At 47.8% G+C, this 26,930-nt stretch overlaps 1 long non-coding RNA gene and 1 other non-coding gene across 4 annotated transcripts; one reads left to right on the forward strand and one right to left on the reverse strand.

Moving 5' to 3' along the window:
• Nucleotides 1–26,875, reverse strand: LOC134487019 (uncharacterized). 3 transcript variants are annotated; one of them, XR_010066693.1, is made up of 4 exons: nt 26,588–26,875; nt 24,337–24,517; nt 679–820; nt 1–311 (listed from the first exon to the last, which is right to left on the reverse strand). It is a non-coding gene; the product is annotated as an uncharacterized LOC134487019 (long non-coding RNA). The 3 variants fall into 3 exon arrangements; XR_010066695.1 differs by lacking the exons at nt 24,337–24,517; nt 26,588–26,875 and adding an exon at nt 8,420–9,639 and having other exon boundaries at nt 4–311; XR_010066694.1 differs by lacking the exon at nt 24,337–24,517 and having other exon boundaries at nt 6–311; nt 26,588–26,818.
• LOC120103369 (U4 spliceosomal RNA) lies at nt 5,091–5,231 on the forward strand. The gene has a single exon (XR_005505415.1). It is a non-coding gene; the product is annotated as a U4 spliceosomal RNA (small nuclear RNA).
• Nucleotides 26,876–26,930: the final 55 nt, after the last annotated feature.

A 26,930-nucleotide genomic window follows, 5' to 3' on the forward strand; every position in this document is an offset into this window, starting at 1 on the left:
GTCATGCCCTATCTCTGTGCCCAGCCATTGGCTGTATGGCAAGTCTTTTTTTTTTTTAAAGATTTATTCATTTATTATATATAAGTACACTAATAGCTGTCTTCAGATACACCAGAAGAGGGCATTGGATCTCTTTACAGATGGTTGTGAGCCACCATGTGGTTGCTGGAAATTGAACTCAGGACCTCTGGAAGAGTAGTCGGGTGCTCTTAACCACTGAGCCATCTCTCCAGCCCATGGCAAGTCTTTATTATCAATCAATGTCAGGTGAGGGCAGAGACCCTTGGGTCTGGAAGTGCGGCTTTTGGGAGCTGAAATAAAACCAAGCATTAGAACCAATTCCCAGCATCTCCTCCTTTCTGTTCAAATTTTAAAAAGGCTCTTCTTTCAGATACAAATTGAACATAACCATAGCAATTATGTAAATTACAAAGTATGCTATATAATTAACATCTCATCTATCATATTTGTCAATTAGATAAAGTATTCTACTATTTATCCTGAACTTAAGAGTTTATAATTTTATATCTGAATTATGTTCTGACTTGAATTCATATTACCATCTGAAAACCACCCTTTCTATATCATCATCCTCAATGTTGACCAGCATGAGTTTGAGTATGAGATGATAATTAGTCTTTAATTTCATCAGAAATCTGAGAACGAATTAAATATTACCTGAAGATATGGGGAGCACAAACCATAGCTTCCAAAACTTAACCAATTTGTAGAGACAGATGACTACTCGGACAGTCCCTCATTCCTCAAAACGTTGGAGTATCAGTCGCCAGCCTTCTGGCCCAGAACCATCTGACAGACTCTGAAATGAACCAGGAGCTATGAGGGATTGTTTACTCCGTCTTGGCAGAGCTGACCTGTTGACTGTCCCACATCATGTGTCCTCTCTTGGGCTATATTTTTTGTCCACAGATGAATAAGGTAAGTTTTGTCCAGAGGCTATTTTGCCATAGCTGGAGCAACTCCATGTGGAGGTTTTGATGATCAATTTCTTCTTTGGACCAAGAAGTGGGTACTGTCAGGAGCAGACATGTCCCTAATCAAATGATCTTTGATAATGAATTAATATTGAATGTCATATTCTGTGGATTTCCGATGTTTTTGAAGACTATATAAAGACTATGTGGGGTTGGGGATTTAGCTCAGTGGTAGAGCACTTGCCTAGCAAGCGCAAGGCCCTGGGTTCGGACCCCAGCTCTGAAAAAAAAAAAAAAAAGACTATGTAATCTGAATTGTTGAACATTAACCACTCTTAGCTATTTCTAATTGAATATTGTAGAAAGCATCTTAATATAATTAGATCAGAATCTAATATAACCAGGAGTTTATTACCTGGCCCTTCACTTGCACTACTCAATCGTCCTAAATAGTCTGTAGTGACAGATATTAGAAGGACTGCATCTAAACCTTGTATTCTTAGATGAATTGCATAGGCACAATGCCTATCTAAGTGTAACAATATTAATTTCAAATTTTGTATCAATATAAGAAATTATATCGGTTGGTGATTTAGCTCAGCAGTAGAGCGCTTGCCTAGCAGGCGCAAGGCCTTGGGTTCGATCCCCAGCTCCAGAAGAAAAAAGAAATTATATCAATGATAAACTTAAATCTGTATCAATCTATACATTCTATACCAGTATAAAATTATAACTTCAATTTGCATCAATTATAAAAACTTTTATCACTTTGCTTAAGAATAAATTTAATAATCCATCCCAGCTATTTCCTTCCTGTTCAAAATAATGACCATTTCCAAATCATCCCTTAAAATAACAACCTATCTATAATTTATAAAATAGCCATTACCAGACACCCAAACCCAACGGATTGGAATGACGACCCTCTGTAACATCTTCCTGCTGAATAGGCGTGACGAGAAATTCTTTAAAGGGGCAGGGAGGGGTAGGAAAATTAGAAAACTTGGTTAGACTTAAGAAAGCTAGTTTTAGCATCTGTTATCCAGTCTCTGCAGGTCTGGAAGGTTTAGAGCTTGATTGAAGTTCTGACTATATCCATCTGGAAGGTTGGATGAGGCGAGGTCATCTGGAATTATCAGTTACTCCTGAGGCTGTCCTGGAAACAGCTTCAGGAGAGAGGGGGCTGGACGAGCGGATCATTCCATCGTCCCAAGAATGAATCTTGCCAAAGCTGTTTATTCTGTAGTATAAGAATCTCACCACCAGGGGTTGGGATTTAGCTCAGTGGTAGAGCACTTGCCTAGCAAGCGCAAGGCCCTGGGTTCGGTCCCCAGCTCTGAAAAAAAAAATTAAAAAAAAAATCAAACCAATTAAAACAATCTAAACAAATATTTTTTTTCTTTTCTTTTTTTCGGAGCTGGGGGCCGAACCCAGGGCCTTGTGCTTGCTAGGCAAGCACTCTATCACTGAGCTAAATCCCCAACCCCGATCTAAACAAATATTATCTGTTGAGACAGTTCCTTCATCATCTCCTGTCCCGACCTTAATGAGATCAATTTATTTATTTCTTTATATTTAAATCCCCCTTCTATGGGGATTAATATCTCAATGGATACATATGTCCCCTATCTCTTTATATAACTTGATTTAACATAAGCTTCCACTATCTGTCAGATAAGTTTATCCCCTTCTCCTGACCTACAATTTATGATCAAAAGCCTCAAAGTATTTATTCATCCATCTATTTAATTTTTAAATAAATTCCCTTTTACTTGCTGTATAAGCCTATTTTGAGGCTCTAATTGTAGTCATATCAGGCTGAATAATCTTAGAAATTGCAAGTAGACCATGTTCAAAGATTCCCAGAGCTACCTCGGCATAGTTTTTTTCAAATTTTCTTTAAAGCATTTTTCTTATGCACTCTGTTCATTTTCCTTGTCTCTATTTCCTACGTTTGAGATCAAAGGCCTGGATTTTTTATTGCAGGTCCATTTAAGAACATTTAAATAATTGTCATTACACTCCCTTCTATCTTTAAAACAATTAAATCAACTTTTATTTGTTTCTGTCCTTTGATTATTTGCAGGTAGGAATCAATCGGCATCAACCATCTGACTCTCTGCCTCCGAGCGACCAGCCTGTCTCTTTGCACAGCAGTGGCTCCCAGCGCCTCTGAGCCCAAACTCTTTGTATTGTTCCAAACTGCAGGAAGAAATCCCCCCGCCCGTGACAAAATCTGTAGCCTGCTAAGAAGCCAATTCTCCCCAAATCATGAACTAACAACAGAGTGTGTGTGTATTACATCCGAGAATCTCTAAATAATTTTTTTAAAGATTTATTTATTTATCATATATAAATGCACCATCCATAGCTGTCTTCACCAGAAGAGGGCATCCGATCTCATTACAGATGGTTGTGAGCCACCATGTGGTTGCTGGGATTTGAACTCAGGACCTCTGGCAGAGCAATCAGTGCTCTTAACCACTGAGCCATCTCTCCAGCCCCTAAATAATTTTTCATAGTGAGTTCTTGCCCCTCATTAGGCGCCATCTATTGCAGTGAATTAGTTATAAACCATGTTAGCTCCTGGCGGATCAAGCATGTGCTGTGCCCACACATACACACACACACACACACACACACACACACACACACACACACAGAGCAGCTAATTTTGATATGCCTTGACAAGCTCAATGACTGGGTACATCTAAACCTTCCTATGGCTAGCTCACACTTCCCTCCAGTATTCCTGGCTTAGCACCTTCTAAATCTATATTTTATCCTTGCTGCCCTATTACCTTCTGGGAAGCTCTCCTCTCCCCATAGGGCCACATTCCCTTTCCACCTACATTGCTGGATGGTTTCTCTCCTGCAGCTCTTAAATCTGATCCTCTGCCTTCGAGTCTTGGATATTCTCTCTCCTCCTCCTCTCTCTTGGTCCCTTGCTCACACAATCTAAAAGTCCCGCCCCGTCTCCTTGCCCAGCCATTGCCTCTATGGCAATTCTTTCAATTGAAGGCAGCTGGGGGCAGGGATCCTCAGGCCAGGAAGTGTGGCTTTTGGGATCTGAAATAAGACGGCATTAGAACCAGTTCCCAACACTGGCACTGTCTCCAACAGTTCCCATTCAGTATGTTCACCACACAGCATCAGACTGATGCACTTGACTGTGACTTCATTCTATTTGAAACACAGAGGGCAGTCATTTTTCTTCTGGATCAAGATCTAAATCCTTAGTGCAGCCTGCAAGGCCACATACTCTGGCCCCCGTTGCTTCTGCTTCTTAGGCACTCCAGCACCATGGCCAGATCCACAATCTCCCTACTGCCCCAGAACTTCTACTTCTACTGGTCACCTGGACCTCCCTCCTCCCCTCCCTTCATCCAGTTAGCTCCTAACTGTCAGGGCTCACCTCAAGGGAGGCGCCACATGATGACCCTGAGGACAGGCCGAGTATGATGACAACCCTTCTGAAGTAGCTTTGTTCTTTCTCCCAACACAATTCATCTTGCAATCCCCTCACTCCTCCAGATGTTTTCTGACACGTCCCCCTGATTTGTTCCTGGGTGGGCACACATCTGTGCTTGCTCAGGAGCATTTAGGACCTCAGGGCTGGGGGGGCGGGGTTACCTACCATAGTAGAAGGATAAAGTGAGCGAACCCAGCCTTTCCATCTGACCACATAGTGAGTCGCTTCAAGAAGTAGTGTTATGTCTGGAGACACGGCCTGGTGGTTAAGAGCACTGACTGCCCTTCTAGAAGACCCAGGTACGATTCCCAGTACCCACATGGTGGGTCATAACTGTAACTCCGGTTCTAGGTAATCCTATGCCCTGTTTTGGGCTCTAACAAATACATGAAGGCAGAGTGTGCATACACAGGACATAAACGCAGTAGCATCCAGGGGCCAAGGAGACAGTTCTGTCTGTAAAGTGTTCATCCCACAAACCCAAGGTCCTGAGGCACCCACATGTACAAATCTGGACATGCTGGCATATATCCCAGTGTTCTGGAGGCAGACACCAGTGTCCCTGGGGCTCACTGGCCAAACAGCCTAGCCTACTTGGTGGCTTCCATGCCTGTAAGAGGCCCTGTCTTGAAAGGAAGAGGGACATCAGCTGGGAAGTGGTGGTGTATAAGATTTTCTGCCTAAGCTTTGTGCAGTGGCAGTATCGTAGCCAATGAGGTTTATCTGAGACGCGATTATTGCTAATTGAAAACTTTTCCCAATACCCCGCCATGACGACTTGAAATATAGTCGGCATTGGCAATTTTTGACAGTCTCTACGGAGACTGAATATTGCTTGTTTAAAAGTAGATGTCCAAAAAAAAAAAAAGATTTTCTGCCTAAGCATCATAGCATCCTGAGTTTGAATCTCCTGGTACCCATATCAGAACCAGATACAGCCTCATATATGTCTGTACCCCCAATGCTACAGAGGGTGCAAAGATCAGGACATCTGATGTCCTTCTCTGTCCTCTGGCATCTACACACATAACACACAAACATGCACCTTACATGTAGTACCTAAGTCATCCACCTTTTCCTGGAAGGGCATTCTGTCTAACTCCCTCCCTCCCTCCCTCCCTCCCTCCCTCCCTCCCTCCCTCCCTCCCTCCCTCCGTCCCTCCCTTCCTTCCTTCTTTCCTTTTTTCTTTTTCCTTTTCTTCTTTCTTCCTTCTTTCCTTCCTTCTTCCCTTCCTTCCTTCCTTTCTTTCTTTCTTTCTTTCTTTCTTTCTTTCTTTCTTTCTTTCTTTCTTTCTTTCTTTCTTTCTTCAGGATTTCACCATGTAGCTCCGGGTGGCTTGGAGTTCTCTATGTAGACCAGGCTGGCGAAGAACTCAGAGGTCCACCTGCCTCTGCCTCCTGAGTGCTGCAATCAAAGGTGTGCACCACCACCCTCAGCACTTTTTTTTCCCTTTTTCCAATACCGAGGACTGAACCTAGAGCCTCACTTAGGCCAGGTCAGAGCATCATCCCTGAGCTGTACCGCAGCCCTCCTCTTCCTCCTCCCCCTTCCCCTCCTTCTTCCTCCTCATCTTCCTCTTCATTCTCTTCATCCTCCTTTTCTTCTTCCTCTTCTAATTTTATTTCAAAACGGAGTCTCACTAGGTTGCCTGGGATCACCTTGAACACACCCCTGACTCTATAACCCTTGCTGATCTTGAATTGATGCCTCAACTTCCCAAGTAGTGAGGATCACGGGCCTGGGCACAAGGCCCAGCTCCCATTCTTCCTGTATTACAGAAGCAATGCATGATGGTTGTAGATAAAACAAACAAACAACAGGAAATAGGCTTGAGCAGGAACATATGGTCCTGTGTGCACACTGCTTCTCACCCTGAGCATAGGCACAGGACCCATACATGTCAGCATCTCCAGTTCTGTTGTTGTTCAGGCATGACAACCTATTGTCTGTACACAGCAGTTTTCTGTTGTGTGACACGTATGTGGTATTCATGGTAGGCTGGCACACGGGTACATGTGTGGGTATGTACATGTGCATGTGTATGGAGGCCAGAGGGCACCCTCTTGTTCCTGATTCTTCTTCTTCTTCTTCTTCTTCTTCTTCTTCTTCTTCTTCTTCTTCTTCTTCTTCTTCTTCTTCTTCTCCTCCTCCTCCTCCTCCTCCTCCTCCTCCTCCTCCTCCTCCTCCTCTTCTTCTCCTCCTCCTCCTCCTCCTCCTCCTCCTCTTCTTCCTCCTCCTCTTCTTCTTCCTCCTCCTCCTCTTCCTCTTCTACTTCCTCCTCCTCCTCTTCCTTCTCCTCTCCTTCTCCTTCTTCTCCTTCCTCTTCCCTCCTCTTCCCCCTCCACTAATTCTTTTGTTTTTCTTTCTTTTTTTATTCACTTCACATCCCAATCACTGCCCCCTTTCCCTGTCCCCCTCTCACACAGTCCCTCCCTTCTCTCCTCTGCCCTTCACAGAGACGGTGGAGGTCCCCCTGGGTATCCTCCCACTCTGGCACATCAAGTCTTTGCAGGGTTAGGCACATCCTCTCCCACTGAGGCCAGACAAGGCAGTCCAGTTAGGGGAACATATTCTGCTGACTACAATAGCTTTAGGGACAGCCCCTGCTCCATTTGTTGGGGGACCCAAACGAAGACAGAACTACACATCTGCTACGTAGTGTGGGGGGCCTGGATCCAGCCAGTGTTCTCTCTCCCTTTTCCTCTCCCTCTCCCTCCCCCTCTCCTCCTCTCCCCCTCCCCCTATCCTTCTCCCTCCCTTCCCCTCTCTCCAGGATCTCTCATTTAGCCTGGAGTTCACCAAATAGGCCAGACTGGTTGGTCAGGGAGAGCCAGGGACCCACCAGTTTCTGCCTTCCCAACACTGGGATTGGGTAACAAGAGTGGATCTCCACACCCTGCCCTCCCTCCCTCCCTCCCTCCCTCCCTCCCTCCCTCCCTTCCTTCCTTCCTTCCTTTCCTAATTTTTGAGATAGTGAATCTATTTCGCCCTGGATTGTGTTTTCTTGTTGTTGCTGGTTTTGTTTTGTTTTAATGTGGACTTTGGTGATCAAACTCAGTTCCTTGTGCTGACGAGGCAAGTACTTTCTGACTAATATCTCCCCAGTGTGGGTGTTTGTGTATGCACATGAGCATGTGTGTTTTGTGTGTGTGCATGTGTGTGTGGTATGTGTGTATGTGGAGGTGTCTACGCATGTGTATGTGTGTGTATATTCGTGTGTCTGTGTGTTCAAGTGTCCTAGAAACTTGGTTGTTACTCTTGTTTTGACGTAGTCTCAGGTAGACCAGGCTATCCTCAAACTCACTCTGTAACTGTGGATGCGTGAGAACTTATGATCCTTCTGCCTCCACCTCTCAGGTCTACATGATGGTGGGGATGTAAGGCTCCATGCACTCTCCCAAGCAGGCTAAGTAACCATTTGGCAAGACACTCTGCCTTGGGAAGACTTGGGTGAGTCCTCGATCCTGCTGCTCCTCTAACTTCCGTGGAGATTTCGAGGGCATACTATGCAGGTTCCAGAGGAGAGCCCCAAAGGTGACCAGTTGTCATTTGAAACTGCTGGCACTGTGACAGTGAAGGTTCACACACCCATGCTTGCAAACATCTTGAATGGCTTTCCCAGATGGACCTCTGTGGGAGGCAGGCACACTGCCAGGGGTGACAGACCACCCTGCCCAAGCACCAGGACTTTGGGTCACTTTCCCTATAGTCCACCTCTGTCTGCCCTAAGCAAGTCAACACCCAACTCCATCTGGGAGAAGAGAGACTCCTTTTTGCTTAGTTTCAGGTTTATTCTTACTTTATGTTACTTTGGGCTGTTTGGTTTTGTGATGACCATGGTTTTTTGAGATAAGGTCTCACCATGTAACCCGGGGTGGCCTTGAACTTACCACCTTCGTATTGTAGCCTTCTGAGTACTGAGATTACAGGTGTATAAGGCAGTTTTTGTTTTGTTTTGTTTTGTTTTGTTTTGTTTTAGGACAGAAAAAAAATACTTTCTCCAGAACTCACCATCCTTCTGTCTCAGCTTCCAAGACGTCTTAGGCTTCCAGAGACAAGCAGGGACATGACTTTTGGTTTTAAAACAGAAAAGCCACCATACCGTAGCTTTGGCAGATGGACTTCCAGCTTGATTGTATTTCTATATTTAAAAGCAAAAAACAACCAAACGAACAAACAAAACAGTTGGGGACTGCAAGTGGTAGCCTATGCCTTTAATCCCTTGGGAAGCAGAGGCAGGCAGATCTCTGTGAGTTCAAGGCCAGCCTTATCTTCTTAGCGAAGTTCCAAACCAACCAGAATCAGAATTGCATTGTGTGTGAGAGTGAGTGTGTGTGTGTGTGTGTGTGTGTGTGTGTGTGTGTGTGTGTGTGTGTGTGTTGTATTTGTGTTTGGGTGGAGAGGCCAAAGCAGTGTGCCTGATGTCCTGCTCTGTCTCTGTCTCTTTCCACCAGAAACCTAGAAGTTTCTTCCATTCTCCCCAGCTCGCTAATGCCCTCGCCACGTGCCATTCCCAGGGGCTCACTCCAGGTCGCCACCAGAGGGCAGCCGTGCTCCACTCCAGCAGCCAATCGTCCATTCCTGCCGCTCAGTGTGGGTCTCTTCTTGGACTCTCAGACTTGGAAAGGGAGAAGAGTAGGAAACCAGAAAAAAAGAGACGAAAAAGTGATCCTAGCTTCACAACTCGAGTGTCCTGTTTGTTTGTTAGTTTATTTTCTGAGACAAGATCTCCCCATTTAGTCCAGACTGGCCTGGAGCTTGCTGGATACAGCAGGCTGGCCTTGAATTCACAGAGTTCCTCAGACTTCTGAGTGCTAGGATTAAAAGCTTGCACCCCAACTTGCTTTAATAATAATAATAATTATAATAATAATTATTATTATTATTATTTAGTTTTTCAAGAGAGGGTTTCTAAGTGTAACAGCCCTGGCTGTTCTGGAACCCACTTTGTAAACCAGGCTGTCCTCGAACCCCAATTTGATATCTTATGGAGTCAGTTCTACCCAGACCTGTGAGAAAGTTCCTGGCTTTTTCCTCTTCTCCCTCATTCATTCATTCATCTACAGTTTCAGTGTTTTCTTTGTGTGAGGGGGAGGGCTTGATCCAGGGTCTCATGTAGTCCAGATTGACATCAAACTATGAAGTAAAAGATGACATCGAACGCCAGAGACTTCTGCCTCCCCTTGCCAAGTGAGGAGATCACAGATGTATGTCACCAAGCGTGGACTCACCTATAATTTTCAGCAAACAACACATTGTCCTTGTGACCCATCGCCATAGTTGAGTTTCAGAGCCTTCGCCCTGAAGACACTTTAGGCCATTCGCAGTCCCGCTCTCTGTTTTCCCTCTCCCCTCCTAGGCCACCCCCCCCCCCGTTTTACAGATTTACCTATTATTGGAGACAATTGATACCTTTTCATTACCGTTTTACTTACGAGGGGCCCCTCCTGTACCACAGCATGGACCAGTCAGAGAGCAACTCGGGAGAATCACTTCTCTCCTTGAGGGTCCCAAGAACCCAAGCCATGTGGTCCAGCTTGGTGGCAAGCACCTAAGTGCTGAGCCATCTTGCTGTTCATCCACCACTCCTTATATAAATTCACTCTAGAGGCATCTGCTCATCTGGTTTATTTCACTTAATGTAACATTTTCAAGGGCCGTCTACATTGTATCTTGGATTGCTACATTGTGCCTTTTCATTGCTGAGTAATATTCCATTGGATGTTCAGATTACCTTTTCACTACCCATTCATCAGGGAGGGACATTTGGTTCTTTCTGTCTGGGGGCTGTTGTAAATAAGGCTGCTTAGAGATGTGTGTGTGTACACACCTTTTAAAGATTATAGACATCATCCACATACCACAAACTGGGCATGTTTGTCCTCAGTGAACCATTCGGTTCTTACATCATCACAAAGTTACAAAAGGATTACCATTAATTCTAGAGCATTCCATCTCCCCTCTTCTTCCCCACCCTCTCTGCAGTGCTCCTGACCCCCCTCAATCCTGGCTACCACTAATCTGCAGTCTGCCTCTGCGGCTTCCTTATCCCAGACATTTTGTGTGGGTGAAGTCATCCGGTGAGTGGCCTTTTGTGAGTAATGTTCCTTCCCAGCCATGTTTACTCACTTATCTGTAAACCAAGGGACATTCACACTGTCCGCAACTATAACACTGTGACTGTCACACCTAGCTATGTACAAAGGAGTTTGGAGGCACTGAAAATCTGTGGTGGGCCCACTGGGGCACACCCCACCTACACTAAGGGTCTCACCAGCCTGGGACTTGCTATATAGACCAGGTTAGATCGTAATCCCTCTGCCTCTACCTCTGAGTGCTGGGATTAAGATAAGATGTGCACTACCACACCCCAGCATTATTGCCCCCCTGTGTGTGTGTGTGTGTGTGTGTGTGTGTGTGTGTGTGTGTGTGTATGTATGTATGTATGTATGTTTGAGACAGGGTTTCTCTATGTGTCCCTGGCTGTCCTGAAACTTACTATATAGACCAGGCTGGCCTCAAACTCACAGGTCTGCCTGCCTCTGCCTCCTGAGTGCCAAGATTAAAGTTGTGCGTCACCACTGCCCAGCCGTATTACTGTTTCCTGAAACAGGGTTCCATGTAGCCCAGGCTGGCTTGGAAGTCACTCTATAGCCAAGGATGACTCTGAACTCCTGACGTCTGAGATGCTGTGATGTTTCTGTGGTCTTGGCTTTCCCTTGGGTTTGATTCAGTTTACCTGCTCCTGCCTGTTGGGTTGGGGAGCGCATGGGCTTGCCCCATGGTATCCCCTGCTGTATATGTATGTCCGTCCTCTCCTGAGCTGCACACAGCCTGTCCTTCCGTTCCTGTCTATTCTGTTCTGCTTTTCCTGTCTCAGGGCCTCCCATGTGTTCCGCTAGGCTCCTGTTTGACCACCGAGTCACGCCCCCAGCCCTGCTCTTGTTTTAAACATAGAGCCATCATGGACCATCAAAGGCCCTTGGTGTGTGCCAGCCTTCACAGGCTATTCTCTCATGAAATGTATTCAAACATAGCACTCCCCGCGTCAAATACGAGTGCTTTGCTTCATAGAATCATCTATTCTTACAATTTGCAATTGAAATGATCTCTGGTCACAGGTTGGGAGCGTGTTGTTTCGGTGTCTGTGGTTACTTTAGCAACACTGAAATTCTTAGTTCAAGTTGGAAGCATCCTCCAGGCCCTTGAACGTCTCCCAAGCCCTGGAGCTGAGCTCACCACACTGGAGAAGACAGCCGCCCTGAGTCCCACTTCTCGATTTCCTCATCCACTCAAGACAGCTCCAATAGGGGATGAGGCCAAGCAGAGCGGCTCAGGACAGGCAGTTCCGGGCAGTGAACTGGGCTGTTGTGAAGGAGCAAGGTCCGCTCAGGGGCCTTTGCTAACCTAAACTATGGGGAAACACCTTCAATCTGAAAACCCCAGTGGAGGCCTTTCTCTCGGACTTGCATGAGGTTCTCCAGAGACGTGAACCAGTGTGAGGCTCTGTGGCCGACAAGGTCAAATGCAGCTCTCTGGCCTGGTACTCACAGTCCAACGTTGCTGCTGTTCCCCCTCCCTTTGTGGTGTGTTGACCTCTCCCTTGCTTCCCTGTCCTGTACCAACATTCTGGCAGATTCTACATCGCCAGGCCTGTGCCCCTGTTGGCTGTGCAGAGTTTGCTCCCCTCCCTCCCACCTCCTTCCCTCCCTCTCTCCCCCCTCCCTCCCTCCCATTCTCCCTCTCTTTCTTCCCTTCTTTTCTTTTTCTTTCTTTCTCTCTCTCTCTCTCTCTCTCTCTCTCTCTCTCTCTCTCTCTCTCTCTCTCTTCCTTCCTTCCTTTCTCCTCCTCCCTCCCCCATCTCTCTTTCAGATATATTTATGTCTTAAAAGAGTGCACAGGTTACACGTGTTCACTATAGAAAACAAGATTACACAGTGAGTGAAGACAGAGGAGAAGTTGGAGAGATGGCTCAGCAGTTAAGAGCACTGACTGTTCTTCTGGAGGTCCTGGGTTCAAATCCCAGCTCACAACCTTCTGTAACTCTAAGATCCAACACCGTCACACAGACACACACACAGGCAATGCAGGTAAATTAAAAATTAAACAAAAAGGGCTGGGGATTTGGCTCAGTGGTAGAGCGCTTGCCTAGCAAGCACAAGGCCCTGGGTTCAGTCCCCAGCTCCAAAAAAAAAAAAAAAAAAAAAAAAAAGAATAGAAAAAATTAAACAAAAAAGGAAATAGAGCTGACGAGATGGCTCAGCGGTTAAGAGCACTGGCTGCTCCTCCAAAGGTCCTGAGTTCAAATCCCAGCAACCACATGGTGGCTCACGACCATCTGTAATGGAGTCTGATGCCCTCTTCTGGTATCTGAAGACGACAACAGTGTACTCATATACGTAAAACAAACAAATAAATCTTTAAACAGCAGAAAGAAAAAACAGGAGTAAAAGGAATAATCTAGAAGGCGGGAGAATAATTTCCCTCAGTGTTACAGTCACTGCTAAGGTGACACACAGGTAAGAAACTAGTTAAGTTCACTTAGTTATAAAAAATTATATAAAAGGAGAGGGAGACTATTTGGGGAAAGGAAGGTGTGGAGGTTTAAACAAGAATGGCTCCCATAGACTCATATCTTTGAATGCTCGATCCTGGGTTGGTGGAACTGTTTGGGAAGGATTAGGAGGCGTGGCCTTGGTAGAGCAGGTGTGTCCCAGGGCCTTGAGGTTTTAAGAGCCAGTGCCCATGCCCACTCTGCCCAACTTTCAGAGCAGGGTATAAGCTCTCAGCTCCTGCTCCAGCATCATGCTTGCCTGCCTGTGGCCATTCTCCCCACCTTGATGGCCACAGTCTCCCCTCTTCTGCAACTGTACGCAAGCCAACAGTTAAATGCTTTCCACTGTAAGCTGCCTCGGTCATAGTGTCTCTTCACAGCAAGAGAACAGTAACTAAGAGAAAAGGGGATCAGCAGGAGTTGGTGGGGGGAAGAGAGGGAGTCATGGAGGGAGAAAAATGGGATGGAAATACACGATATTTGCATATGCAAATGTACTAACGGAACCTGGTACATGTAACTAATACATATTAATATTTTAAAAGATAAACTAACAAGTGACCTTGCCATTCAGAAGCAACAATGATCAACCGAATGGTTATTGAGTGTGGCTTCCTCCATGCACATATTTCTATCATCAAAATGTAAAGACCATGGAAAACATTAGTGTACACGCATGTACAGACAGGGTCCACACAGCTTCACATCTTAACAGACTTCCTTCAACTCATTTCCTCTCTTTTCTAGTTTTTTGAGTCTCACATAGCCAAGGCTGCCCTTGAGTCTTACATAGCCTAGGCTACCCCAAAATCTGCTATGGATCCAAAGCTGACATTCAACTTCTGATCCTTCTGCCCCTGCTAAGGTTACAGACACATGCTGCCACACCTGCTGTCTCTTTCCTTTTAAAGTAAAAACTGTCAGAAATGGTTGAAGCCCCTGGGCAGCCCCTTACAGCCCCTCCTCTGACCCCTTCCCAGAATGGACCAGTCTTAGGTTCAGTTAGAGGTTTCTCCATCACATAGTTTGCACGCTAAGCTCCATTCAAGTTTTTGTTTGTCTCTGATACAGGGTTTCAGCGTGTAGCCATGGCGGTGTTGGAACTCACTATGTAGAGCAGGCTGGCCTGGAATTCAGAGATCTACCTGCCTCCTGAGAGTCATTCAGGTTTAAATGATGGTGTCCTATGGCATGCATCCTGTCACCTTGTTTTTAGAGTGTGGCATGCCACTGTAGGTGTGTGCTCATGTTGGCCCACATCACCCAAGTCTGTTCGTCTGTATGCCACTCACAAGACTGTGTGACAAAGAGTCCCCTGAAGAGGGGCTTGTGAGTCACTCCCATTGACTGTGCACCGTGACTTGGGCTTTGTGCTAGGAGTCTTCCACATGTCTGGAAGATGCACTTTTCTGGGGTAAAGAGATAAAATAAATTGCTCAGTGGTAGGGCTCATAAGTGTTTCTCAACTTCAATAAATATACCACATCGAAATATTTATCATGGCTCTAGAGGCTCTGCCAAAAAAATTCTCAACACAGCTGCAATAGGCAGAATTAGTGTCTTTTTTTCTCTATTACAATCTTTGTGAAGGAATATTCTGTATCTACATATACACACATGCACACACAACGAATGTGAACATGCACACATACTCACACATACATGCATTTGCACACACATGCACATGCGCACACCTGCACACTCACACACATACACACACATGTACACGCACACGCAAACTGTTTTGTGAAGCAAATTATCTTGGTTTCTTTTCGTGAAGCTATGATAAATCACCCTAACCAAAGGAAAACAAACAAACAAACAAAAAAAAAAACAGCTGAAGGAAGAAAGGGTTCATTTTAGCTGAAGTTCAAGGTACAGTTCGTGGTGGAGGGGTAGTCAAGGCAACTAGAATGTGAAGCATCCGGTCACAGCGCATCCATGATCAGGGAACTGAGAAGGGTGAACATTTGTTGCTGCTCACCTCGCTTTCTCCAAGTACACAGTCCAGGATCCCAATGATGCCACCCATAGATGGGATGGGTCTTCCCACATCGATTTTCATAATCACTACAATCCCTCACAGCTATGCTCAGAGGCCCAGGGTCGAGTGTGAGCCAAGCTGGCCTCAGATTCACTATGTAGTCAAACCTCACCCGGCATTGACATTTGCAGCATCCACAATAAAGTACTACTAGGAAACAAAGATCACTGGAAAAAAAAACTTTTGAAAAATGTATGTGTGTCCCCAGATTTTGGAACTTTTTTTTCTTTTCTTTTTTTTTTTCAGAGCTGGGGACCAAACCCAGGGCCTTGAGCTTGCTAGGCAAGCGCTCTACCACTGAGCTAAATCCCCAATCCCCCCCAGATTTTGCTCTAGTGGCATAAATCCTGTTGTGTACACAAGCAATAAAATCACCTTGAGTGAATTTTTTTTTCTTTTCTTTTTTTCAGAGCTGGGGACCGAACCCAGGGCCTTGCGCTCGATAGGCAAGCGCTCTACCGCTGAGCTAAATCCCCAACCCTGAGTAAATTTTTAAAAAACGTATCTGTGGGGTTGGGGATTTAGCTCAGTGGTAGAGCGCTTGCCTAGGAAGCGCAAGGCCCTGGGTTCGGTCCCCAGCTCCGAAAAAAAGAAAAAAAAAAAAAACCCCAAAAAAACGTATCTGTATGTGTGTGGACCTGCCTGTGTTGTACGTGTCCCACATGGTACACATAAGTTAGTACCCGTGGAGGCCAGCAGGGGGCAGTGTGTTCCCTGTATCTGGGGTTACAGGCTATTGAAGGCTGCCTGACCCGGAGACCTCTGAAAGAGCAGCAAGCTCAGCCAACTGCCTAATCAATTCTTTAGCCCTTGGTGGTGGTGGTGGTGGGGGGAACATTTTATAAACTATTCTAAGCTGAGAATGTTACATCTCCATTCCGCCCACCCTAAGTCCGCTGAGCAGGATCTTTGGCTTGGAGGTCGGCAGCCTCGACTCCAGTCTCCAGAAGTTTCTAGTCCTCTGAAATCTGCTCTAACACCTTCTCAGGCAAAGCAGCGAGGGGGATATAATGAATTGTCCCTGGACTCACAATGAAAGGACAAGAGGCCATTTCATTTGGGAAACGCCCCCTTTCATTTTTTTCCAGTGCTAAGGCACAGGAAGAATAGTCCACACAGGTGACTCTGTGTGGACAGTCTCTGACACGTCTTTTTTTCTCTTCTCTTCTTTTCTTTTTTTTTGGAGCTGGGGACCGAACCTAGGGCCTTGCGCTTCCTAGGCAAGCGCTCTACCACTGAGCTAAATCCCCAACCCCCCCCCCTTTTTTAAAAAGATTTATTTATTATATATAAGTACACTGTAGCTGTCTTCAGACACACCAGAAGAGGGCATCGGATCTCTTTACAGATGGTTGTGAGCCACCATGTGGTTGCTGGGAATTGAACTCAGGACCTCTGGAAGAGCAGTCAGTGCTCTTAACCACTGAGCCATCTCTCCAGCCCGGCTGACATGTCTTTTAAATAAGTCACCCATGTCCCATTCCACTTGGGGTAAATGCTTCACCATCTTCCAGGAGGGCACCATACTGGAGCACATATTACTATATTTCAGTAAGGGCAGGGCAGACCTGATTTGATTTGGATATGAAATGCTCCTGCCCCAGACACATAGGTGGAAGGTTTGGTCTCCAAGGCAGCACACACAGGGGAAGCTGTGGCAGAGATGTTTGGATCCCAATAGCTGTGGCTCAGATCAGCCGATCTGTCCAATCATCTGACAGCCCCTTCAGAAGGTGGTAGAGCCTGGGAGGTAGAGCCTTGGTGGGAAAAGGGAACCAGCAGGAATGTACCCTTGAAGGGTACATCTGTCCCCAGCCCCTTCCTCCCTCTCTACCCCCCCCCATTGCCATGACATAAGCAGTCTCTGCCACCGTGCTACCCTCCTTAACTGTAGGCCTGGAAGAACAGAGCAAAGACCCTAGAGTAAAGCCTGGAAAATCATGAGCCAAAAAGAATCATTCCTTCCCTGAACTGTTAACCCGGAGCAGCTAACACGGAGTCCTTAGGGGTGAGCCATCCATCATCACAGCCTTGGAATGAGGCAAGTGTTCTGATGGCTTAATGTCATGGCCCCAGGGGACAGGGGCTTCCCTGTATGACATGGAGTTTCTTAAGTGCTGTGGCCAGCAGGCTCAGAGAAAGGGCTCACTGCTGTCCTGTTCCCCCAGCTCCTACCGACTCTCTGTGCTGAGCACTAACGGTCTCCTGGGTCTCAGCCCGAATCCTGGGAAGTTTGGTAGATCACAGATGTGGTACCGCCTCATTCACTGCTTGGAGTAGCTGCTGTGATGAAGAAGCCACCTTGGAGGACAGTTTAGAGTTTCCCAAGACATCAAGCACACATGTCGAGTGCCGCCAGCAAACCACTCCTGGTATCCATTGAAATGGAACTCTCTGTCCCCACGAGGGCCAAACTTAGCTGTGACATAGCACTCCTCCGCAGACAAAAGCCAGAAGTTAGGGAGACGCTCAGCAGGTAAAGGGACTTGCTACAAAACCTTGATGATCCGAGTTCGATTCCCGGACCCACTCGGTAGAAGAAAAGGGCCATCTCCTCCAAGTTATCTCCTGACATCCCCCATGGGCTGTGTGGCACACTCCCCACCCCAAAAGTGTAAAGGCAGAAATGGAAACAGCTGACACCCGCAGCTCAAGAGAGCAATAGGAAACAACCGTGACTGTGGCAGACTACCTCTGCACTATACAGGGAGACCACTGGCCCCAGGATGGCCTGGACAGGAGTCAAGACCAACACACCAAGGGGAAGAAGATGAGGTGGGGTGGCTGCAAACTGTCAGAGTCCATTTCTGAGAAGCTTCTAGAAAAGGGACAACCGTGGAGACAGAAAGTGGATGTGTGTGTATGTGTGTGTGTGTGTGTGTGTGTGTGTGTGTGCGTGCGCATGTGTGTGCATGTGTGCATGCTTGCACTTGTGTCTGTGTCCCAGACCCTGGTGACAGCAAGAAAGCAAGCAGGAAAGTTCCCGGGAGATATCAACACTCCCCACACAGATTGTTCTGACTGTTACACAGCTCTGGGAATTTACTCAAAAAATCATTGAGTCGTATACTTAAAATCTGTGATCAAGGCAGGCTATGTACTGTGTGTGCTAAGGTGGTGGGTGAGGTGGGAGAATGATGAGTTTGAGGCCAGCCTGGGCTACATACAGAGATTCTGTCTGGGAAAAAAAAAAAAAGAAGAAAAGAAAATCCAGCGCAGTGGTACACACCTATAATCTCAGCACTTGGGAGATGGGGCAGGAGGATCAGGCTTCTAAGGTCATCCTAGGCTCCATAGCAAGTTCAAGGCCAGCCAGGGATACTTAAGACCCTGTCTCAAAAACAAAATAACAACTAAGTGTGAACTCTGGTAAGCGCAGTAAAGACATGAGGTCAGGTGGCTGGAGGAAGGGGACCCTCCCCAGGTCACACAAGGACCTTTTTGAAGTAATACCTTGTGGACTAAGACCTAATAGAGCAGGAAGTGAGGCAGCTCGGGTGAGGGCTGGCCTCGCTGGGCTTGCCCGGTGGGAACCCAGTCTTGCTGGACCCATGAACTCTACTTTTTGTCCTTTTGGTTTTGAGACAGGGTTTTTACTAGGTAACTCAGGCTGAAATAGAACTCACTCTGCGGCTTAGGCTGGCTTCAAACTCTTGATCCCGTCGCCTATGCCTCTCAGGTATTAAGCGGTAGGCATGTGTCACCACACTTGGCTGTGAGCCCTTTTCCACACACACCACCTGTAGGGCTCATGGAAAGCTGAGGGTTTGTCCCTAGACCGCACACAAATGAGGGGTGAGTACTGGACGTGGGGTCTGTCCATGTCTGGTGTCGGTTTCCCCAGGGTTGTGCTTTGCACTGCTCCACCGCAGCCCAGGATTCCATACTCACTGACTACATGTCTTTTGTGGCCTGCCACAACTGGGCTTGGACCTCAGTGGGCAGCAGAGGTGTTTGGGCACGTGCTGGGCTAGGAAGTGGCTGAGATACAATGACCTCATGGTGTTTCCACAGACAGCAGCAACCCGAGCAAGGGTGAGTCATGCCGTTGGAGAACTGCGGGGCCGTGGGATCTCAGCACAGTTGACAGGACACAGGGGCATTAGCCAACCCGGAAGGTAGAACTCCAGGCTGAGAGGAGACCTGTCTGCCTACTCCTGTACCTGCCCAGGACCTTCCCTCAAGGGCCTGCAGCTTCTAGCAACAGAACTGGATGAAAGCCCACAAGGCCATCCTCCAGCTGTGTGACCTACAACACACTGAACGAGGCCATCCACTCCAGGCTTGGGAAAGGAAGGGGTAGGTCAAGACCAGAATCCTCTACACAGCTCTATGTCCTGGTCTTTTGCATCCTGCCAGGAAGAGTGACTTCCTACCTAGAGCTAGCTCTGTGCTCTCTATCCATGAAAGCCCCCCAGAGGTCTTCTGTGGTTTGGGACCTCTTCCCTAGAGATTAGGAGTCATTTGGCCAGGAAGGATCAGCCATCAGGCACTTCTCACAGCTCTCCAGGTGGTGCAAAGGGACCAGTGGGGTCCCAAAACTGGAGGCCCAGCCTTTCATTTCACAGCCAATAGACCGAGTGAGGCTTGGAGATCCTTCATAGCTTTCTCCCTACCCCAGGGCCACGCCTTATGGAGCTGTGGTATGCATCTACCCATCTGGCCCCCCAGGGTGTTTTCTGGTAAATGGGGGTCCTATGAAGCATAAGGCAGTAGTCCCTGCAGAGAAGAGTTTGATTGACATTTCTGGAGCACTGTGTGCCAGGCCTGTAAATGGGCTGCAGCATTGGGGTCAGGCAGAGGAACCCCCAGAGGAAGCCATCTTGGCAAGGTAGGGCACACGGAGGAGAGCTGAGGTGGGGAAGGACCCGACCTGCTCCCTGTTAGATCTACTTGGTCAGGAAGGGCTCGTGGGGGCTGTCTTGACTCAGGCAGCTAGCAGCTGAGAGAAGGGGCTTTCTAGAGGAGGGGACAGCTTCAACAAAGGCTCTGAGGCTTGATGCAGGCTTGAAGACCATCTGGCCACGCCCTGCTGTTTCTGTAGCTTAAGCTGCAGGCTTAAACTAATCCAGAGGGGTCAGCAGCAGGAATGGCTGTATCCAGGGTCTCTTTCTCAGATACAAGGAATGAACTTTGCTTGATGGCTTTATGGTGCGTCTTTCCCATTTTTTTTTTTTTTTTTTGGTTCTTTTTTTTCGGAGCTGGGGACTGAACCCAGGGCCTTGCGCTTCCTAGGCAAGCACTCTACCACTGAACTAAATCCCCAACCCCGTCTTTCCCATTTTTAAAGATTTATTCCTTTATTATATATAAGTACACTGTAGCTGTCCTCAGATACATCAGAAGAGGGCATCGGATCTCTTTACAGATGGTTGTGAGCCACCATGTGGTTGCTGGGAATTGAACTCAGGACCTCTGGAAGAGTAGTCGGGTGCTCTTAACCGCTGAGCCATCTCTCCAGCCCCATCTTTCCCATTTTTAAAGTCAACCTCATCTTCCAAGCGCTCTTCTGGAGTGCAGATAACCACTCTTAACTTAGAGCCCAAATCCTGAGAGTAAAGCAACTTCCCTGGGTCAGTTCAGTGAGTGGGAGCAAGGAGTCTGATTTAACTTGTATTGTGGTGCTCACCTCTAATTCTAGTACCCGGGGGAGCTGAGGCAGGGGGATCCTGAGAATTCCAGGCTACAGAGTGAGACCCTGTCTCAAAGAGGAGGTGTCTGGGCACCTGAGAAGAAGAAGAGGAGGAGGAAGAGGAGGAAGAGTAGGAAGAGGAGGAGGAGGAAGAGGAGGAAGAAGTGGAGGAGGAGGAAGAAAGAGGAAAGAGGAAGAGAAGGAAGGAAAAGAAACAAGGGGAGGGGTCTGGAGCTCAACATCGAGGGACAAGACAGAGATGGGGAAATGGAGGGAGGCTGCAAGATTCAGAGGCCTAGATATAGGAAAGCTCAAAACAAACAAACAAGCAAACAAAGAAACAAACAAACAAAGCCAGTCTGCCTCAAGCTCTAGGGACTCTGGCCAAGATGACAGTCCTGCCAGAAGCCCTGAGCCCTCACCCTGGGCTGGGACTGGCAGGGTGGCCTTGACCTTTCCCATGCTCTGGACTCAGCAGGCAGAAAAACCTGGTTCTGTTTCAAGGGCGCCGAGCTTGGTGCCTCTCTCCAAACGCCTCCTCAGCCCAAGGTCTGGAGCCATAGCCACAGCAGCAGCCAATGGCTTCCCAGTGGAGCCCCTGCCCGGCCCTGGGACTGCCAGGCTTCACCTTGCCTCTGAGGCTCCTTTTCCACGAAAGCTCTAACCACAGTCATCCATGGATGGCCCAGGGTGAACTCTCCAGCCCTCCCTGACGCTCAGCTGCTGGCATTTTCTTTGCCCCAGCTTCGAAGGCCTGGCACTTCCTCCCACTGAAATAAACACATAAAGATTTAAAGAAGTGGTGGTGGGCCCACACACCTGTGGTCCTAGCACCAGGGAGGCAAACGCAAGAGGTTTAGGAGTTCGAGGCCAGTCTGGGCTACGTGAAACAAACAAATCAATAAAGACTGAATTAGTTACTGAGACCAAAAGGGACAACTAGTCTAAGAACTTCCTAGCAGCCGAGACAAAAAGGCTGATACACGGGATTCTGCTAGACTGTTTCTAGGACGACTTGGCTCCTTGGAACAGCATCCTTAGACCCTCAACCAGGCAGGGTCCTATTTAAAGGCTGCTGTCCTCAGTCTTGGAGGGCACGAGAGGAGGTGATGTTCCAAGCCACCCCTTCTGGTCCCCCCTGCCTGCTAACTCTACTCTCCCACATCACCCCCACGGGCCTGATACTCCCTGGTCTGCTTGCTTTCTCAGCCTTCTCGGCTACTTAGTGGCTCTGGGCTGTTTGCAACACAGTAAGGGTCTCACCAATGACTCCTCCAGCAAACTGAACTCAATTCTCCCGGCGGAATGACAAACCCATAGCTCCCAGCTGCAACTAGCTGCTCAATGCAGAGAATGGAGACGATGCAGAAGAGGGCTGTGAAGGTGGCCACATGGTGGCACAGGCCTGCCTTCCCCTACTATGAATCCCCACCCAGGCAAAAAGAGGACATGAAGCATCTCACGCAAAAAGGTAGGAAAATACATTTATCAGATTAAAAATAATACACAAGTCGTTTCGTGCCAGCTTTCCCATGTGTGGCCTTAAAGATGTGGTTTTACCTTTCCAGCCTCGATTTCTCATCTGTGAAATGGGGACATCCATATTCATTGAGCTACTGTAGATGTGAATGGATTCTCACAGAAAAGTACCTGGCGTGGTTGGGGATTTAGCTCAGTGGTAGAGCGCTTGCCTAGCAAGTGCAAGGCCCTGGGTTTGGTCCCCAGCTCCGGAAAAAAAGAAAAGAAAAAAAAAAGAAAAGAAAAGAAAAGAAAAGTACCTGGCCCAGTGCTGGGTGCATAGTAAGGAAGTCACGCATTTCAGCAGTTAGGGGGATGGAGTCTCTGCTATTTTAAAAGAAAAAATGCAAGCTAAGTTCTCTCTATTATGTAGCCCTGGCTGTCCTGGAACTTAGTGTGCAGACCAGGCTGGCCTTGAACTCATAGAGATCCTCCTGCCTCGGTCTCCCCAGTGCCGATCACCATCCAACTTAATTTTGTTTTGTTGGTACTGACGAAGGCCAGAAGAGGGCGCCAGAGTTACAGTTGTGAGCCATCAGAGAGTGCTGGGAATAGAACCGGGCTCCTCCGGAAAAGCAGCCACTTAACCGCTGAGCCACCTCTCAGAGCCGGAGCTTGAAATTCTGATCCCCATGCCTCTGTTTCCCAAGTGCCCGGCTCCAGGCGTGTGCTGGTGTGGAGGCACACTGGCTGCTTTCTTTTATTCTCTCACCAGCGACGATGTGGAAGCGTTGAATCACAGTCTCTCCACTTCAGAGCTGACAGAGTTGTTTAGCCGACCCCACAGAGCACCAGCCCACCGATATGTGTCCGGCTCACGGTAAAACACTCGGCATCCCTGAGTTCTCAGAAAGCCTTCTGGAGGAGAGGACCTCAAGATCCCCGGGTGATGCTCGGGGTGCCAGAAGCTCTTCACAGTGACACTCCCTCCCGCCACCGGCCGCTGCAGTTGAGCTCTGTAAGGACCAGAGTGGCCTCCCCTAGATCAGCAGGGTGTTACAGGACAGGCCTTAGTCATGGCATCAGGAAATCTCCATGGTCTACTCCTGGTCTCAGTGCTGGCCCAACTGTAGCTTTGTCAGGCGACACATCCTGTCCCATCCACATGCTCTGTAAGCACGGGGCAGACACAGTCCCTCTCCTTTGCCTTCTTTTTTTTTTTTTGGTTCTTTTTTTCGGAGCTGGGGACCGAACCTAGGGCCTTGCGATTCCTAGGTAAGCGCTCTACCACTGAGCTAAATCCCCAGCCCCTCTCCTTTGCCTTCTTATGTATGTATGTGTTTACTGTGTCTGTGTGTTTGTGTGTGTGCATGTGTGCACGTGTGCGCATGTGTGGTGTGAGAGTATGTGAGTGCCCGTGTGTGTACACGTGTCTCTGTGTGTCTGTGGTGTGAAAGTGTGTATGTGAGTGTATGTGTGTGCAAATGGGAGTCTCTGTGTGTATGTATGTATGTCCGTGTCTCTGTGTGTGTACACAAGTGTGTGTCACAGTGCACATGGAAAAAGATCAGAGAATGATTTGATGGCGCGAAAGTATGTGTGTGTGCCTCTCTCTGTGTCTGTATGTCTTTCTGTGTGTGTGAGTGTGTGTATATGTCTCTGTGTATGGTGTGAGATTATGTGTGTCTGTATGTCTGTGTGTGTCCATGTATCTGTGTGTGTGTGTGTGTGTGTGTGTGTGTGTGTACATGTATGTCACAGAGAACATGGAAAAAGGTCAGAGAATGCTTTGTGGGAATCAGTTTTCTCTTTCTACCACGTATGTTCCCAGGAATAAACTCAAGTCATTAGACTTGGTGGCCAACACCCTACCCACCGGGCCATCCTGCCAGGCCCTCTCCCCATCTCTGCAGAACTAGAACCACACCTTGCTATGCTGGCCCATGTCTTGCTCCAGTGATAGAACTTTCCGGGATGTCTACAGTATGTGTGGGCAAAAACGTGGTCATGAGACTTAACCATTTCCTTTTTTTTTTTCTTTTTTGGTTTAAAAATAAGATCTCGTGTAGCCCAGGTTAGCTTACATAGCTTAAGTTAGCCTTCATGCCTCTACCTCCTGTGTGCAGGGCCTGCAGGCTTGTGCCACCGCCACACCCTTTTGAAATTTATTGTTGGATTGTCCTGGAGAACAAAGGACACACACAGAGAGGCTATGAGACTGCGCAAGGTCATTTTCCTACCTGAGCACATTCATTCTGCGTCTGTCCCTAAGCCATGACGTCACAGAGCAGACCAGAAGCTTCTGCGATACCCGTCAGTCGTTCCCCCCTTTAAAGCAGACACAAACGGGGCTTGGGGATTTAGCTCAGTGGTAGAGCGCTTGCCTAGCAGGCGCAAGGCCCTGGGTTCGGTCCCCAGCTCCTAAAAAAAGAAAAGGAAAAAAAAAAAAAGCAGACACAAACGTGACTCTGACAGCACAGCTTCCTTCTGCTCATTCCTCAATTCTCTGCCTCTTTTTTATTTAATAAGGGCCTCACCTTGTGGCTCTGGCTAGCCTGGGATTCACGATGTAGACCAGGCTGGCTGTGAACTCACGGAGGTCTGCCTGCCCCTGCCTCTCATGTGCCAGAATAAAAGGCATGTGTCGCCACACACAACCTCTGAATTTTTTAGTAAATAAGTGGACTTCAGGTTTTGTAGCGGGCGACAGAGCATGCTCAGTAGAGCTTTCCCAGTGGTAGAATGAGACAGGCTGGAACTCCATTTCACAGAGGAGGAAACTAAGGCTCAGAGAGGAGAGAGTCCTTATAGCCATGTACTAACAAGTACAGAGCTGGGGTAACTGGGTAGGCTTTCGCACCTTCCTGGATTTAAGAGATCTCTCCAAGTGGCACACTGAGACTTCTGGGAAGTCACTTGGGGAGGAGCCAAAAAGCTGAAACCAGCCAGCCTGGGACTGAAGCATAGTTGGTAGCATGCTTGCCCAGTATGCACAAAGTCAACACCTTATAAGCAGGGCATGGTGGTGAGTGTCTGTAACCTCTGGGCTTGGGAAGAGGATCAGAAGTCCCAAGACGCCTTCCATGATCTGCTATACAAGGAATGGCTCAAACGCAGCAAAACAAAACAAACAAGCAAACAAAACAAAGCCAAAAAACAAAACAAAACAAAACCAGAAAGAGAAGACATGGGTCAGGGCTGGTGGTATGTATAGGTTGCGTGTTCCATAGATGAGCTCTGACATGTCAGACACAGTCATCTTTGAGGCCCACGCATGTACAACACAGCACAGCCTGCCTCTTGCCCATGAATCCTACCTGCTGCTGCCGATGACCAACTCTGGGGCCTCCTCCCTGCCCCTGTACCTCCACAGTGGAAACTCAGTGCTGCCAAGTGGCGGGGGCTGCGGAGCACTCTGTCCACTCCATGGATCCCCCATTCCACCAAGATTCCACAGACACACAGGAAGAGCAGACAGTCCCCTTGGCTTCCAAACCCTCGGCTTGGCCTTCCTTTCTGTGGTGTGTCAAGGGACACTCAGGGACAGGCCCTGGAAGGTGGTTTCATCCAGCTTTTCCCACTCTTCCCAAACCCACCACTATCTTCAGCCACTCTGCCCTCTCCTCCTCATTCCCTCTTTGTGGATGGTAGGCAAGACTTCCCAAGTCTTCCCTTCCCTTCCCTCCCTCCCTCCCTCCTTCCTTCCCTCCGAACACCATCTCAAATCCTCCAGGATGTCTTTGTCTCTGAACACAAATCTTACATCCCTTATACTTTAGTTTCTTTCCTTGGTATCATACAAACATAAGGAATGACCAGAGTCAATTAGGTGGGGCATGGTGGGCACACCTGTAACCTTAAGCACTCCAGGTAGTGGTAGGATTGGGCTAGCCTGGGCTAGGTTACTGAGACCCATCTCTGTTTCTTTTGCTGGTTGGTTTTTCAAGATAGAGACAGGGTTTCTCTATGAGGCTCTGGCTGTCCTAGAACTTGCTCTGTAGACCAGGCTGTCCTTGAACTCAGGGATCCACCTGCCTCTGTGATGGGATTAAAGGCAAAGGCCACCGCCACTGTCTGGCAATTTGTTTGTTTTTAATTACGTGTATGTATTTGCCTGGGGTGGAGTATGTGCACATGTGAATGCCGGTGTTTGTAGATGCCAGGATAGGACATTGGATTCCTTGCAGCTGAAGTTACAGGCAGTTATGAGCCTTACCATACTGGTGCTGGGACCCTCCACTCCCCCTACCCGTGTAAGAGCGATACAAGTTCTTAACCATTTGGCCATCTCTCCAACCCTGAGGCCTATCTTAAAAAACAAAAACAAACCAGCCACACAACAAAGTCACACAAACAAAAACACATATTTGCCACACTGACCTCTCTGTACTCAAACTGAACCATCCACAACGTTTTGGTAAATCTCTGCCGTGTCTCTCAACTGCATGCTCGAATGTACATGTACACCAAACGGAACTAACCGGAACTTACCGTCTGCTCTTTCACAGCAGGGGCACAAAGACTCTTTCTGCCACGCCCACATGTGTGCTCAACAGGTCACAAATGCACGGCTCACCCAGTACATAGTTTCCTGTTCTTCCCTTCTCTGCACTTGGGCAGCAGGCATAAGGAGAAAGTTTCTCTACTGGAGGTGTAAGTGCCCAGCCTTCTGGGCATCCATTCCACTCCACTTCTTTTTCTTTTGCCCCTCTCTGAATCGCGCGCCTGCGCGGGTAAACACACACACACACACACACACACACACACACACACACACACACACTAATCCCCAAATATAGTCTTCTGTCTTTCCACATAAACACACAGGCATGTG

This window comes from Rattus norvegicus, chromosome 5 (assembly GCF_036323735.1).
Source record: "Rattus norvegicus strain BN/NHsdMcwi chromosome 5, GRCr8, whole genome shotgun sequence".
NCBI lineage: Eukaryota > Metazoa > Chordata > Mammalia > Rodentia > Muridae > Rattus > Rattus norvegicus.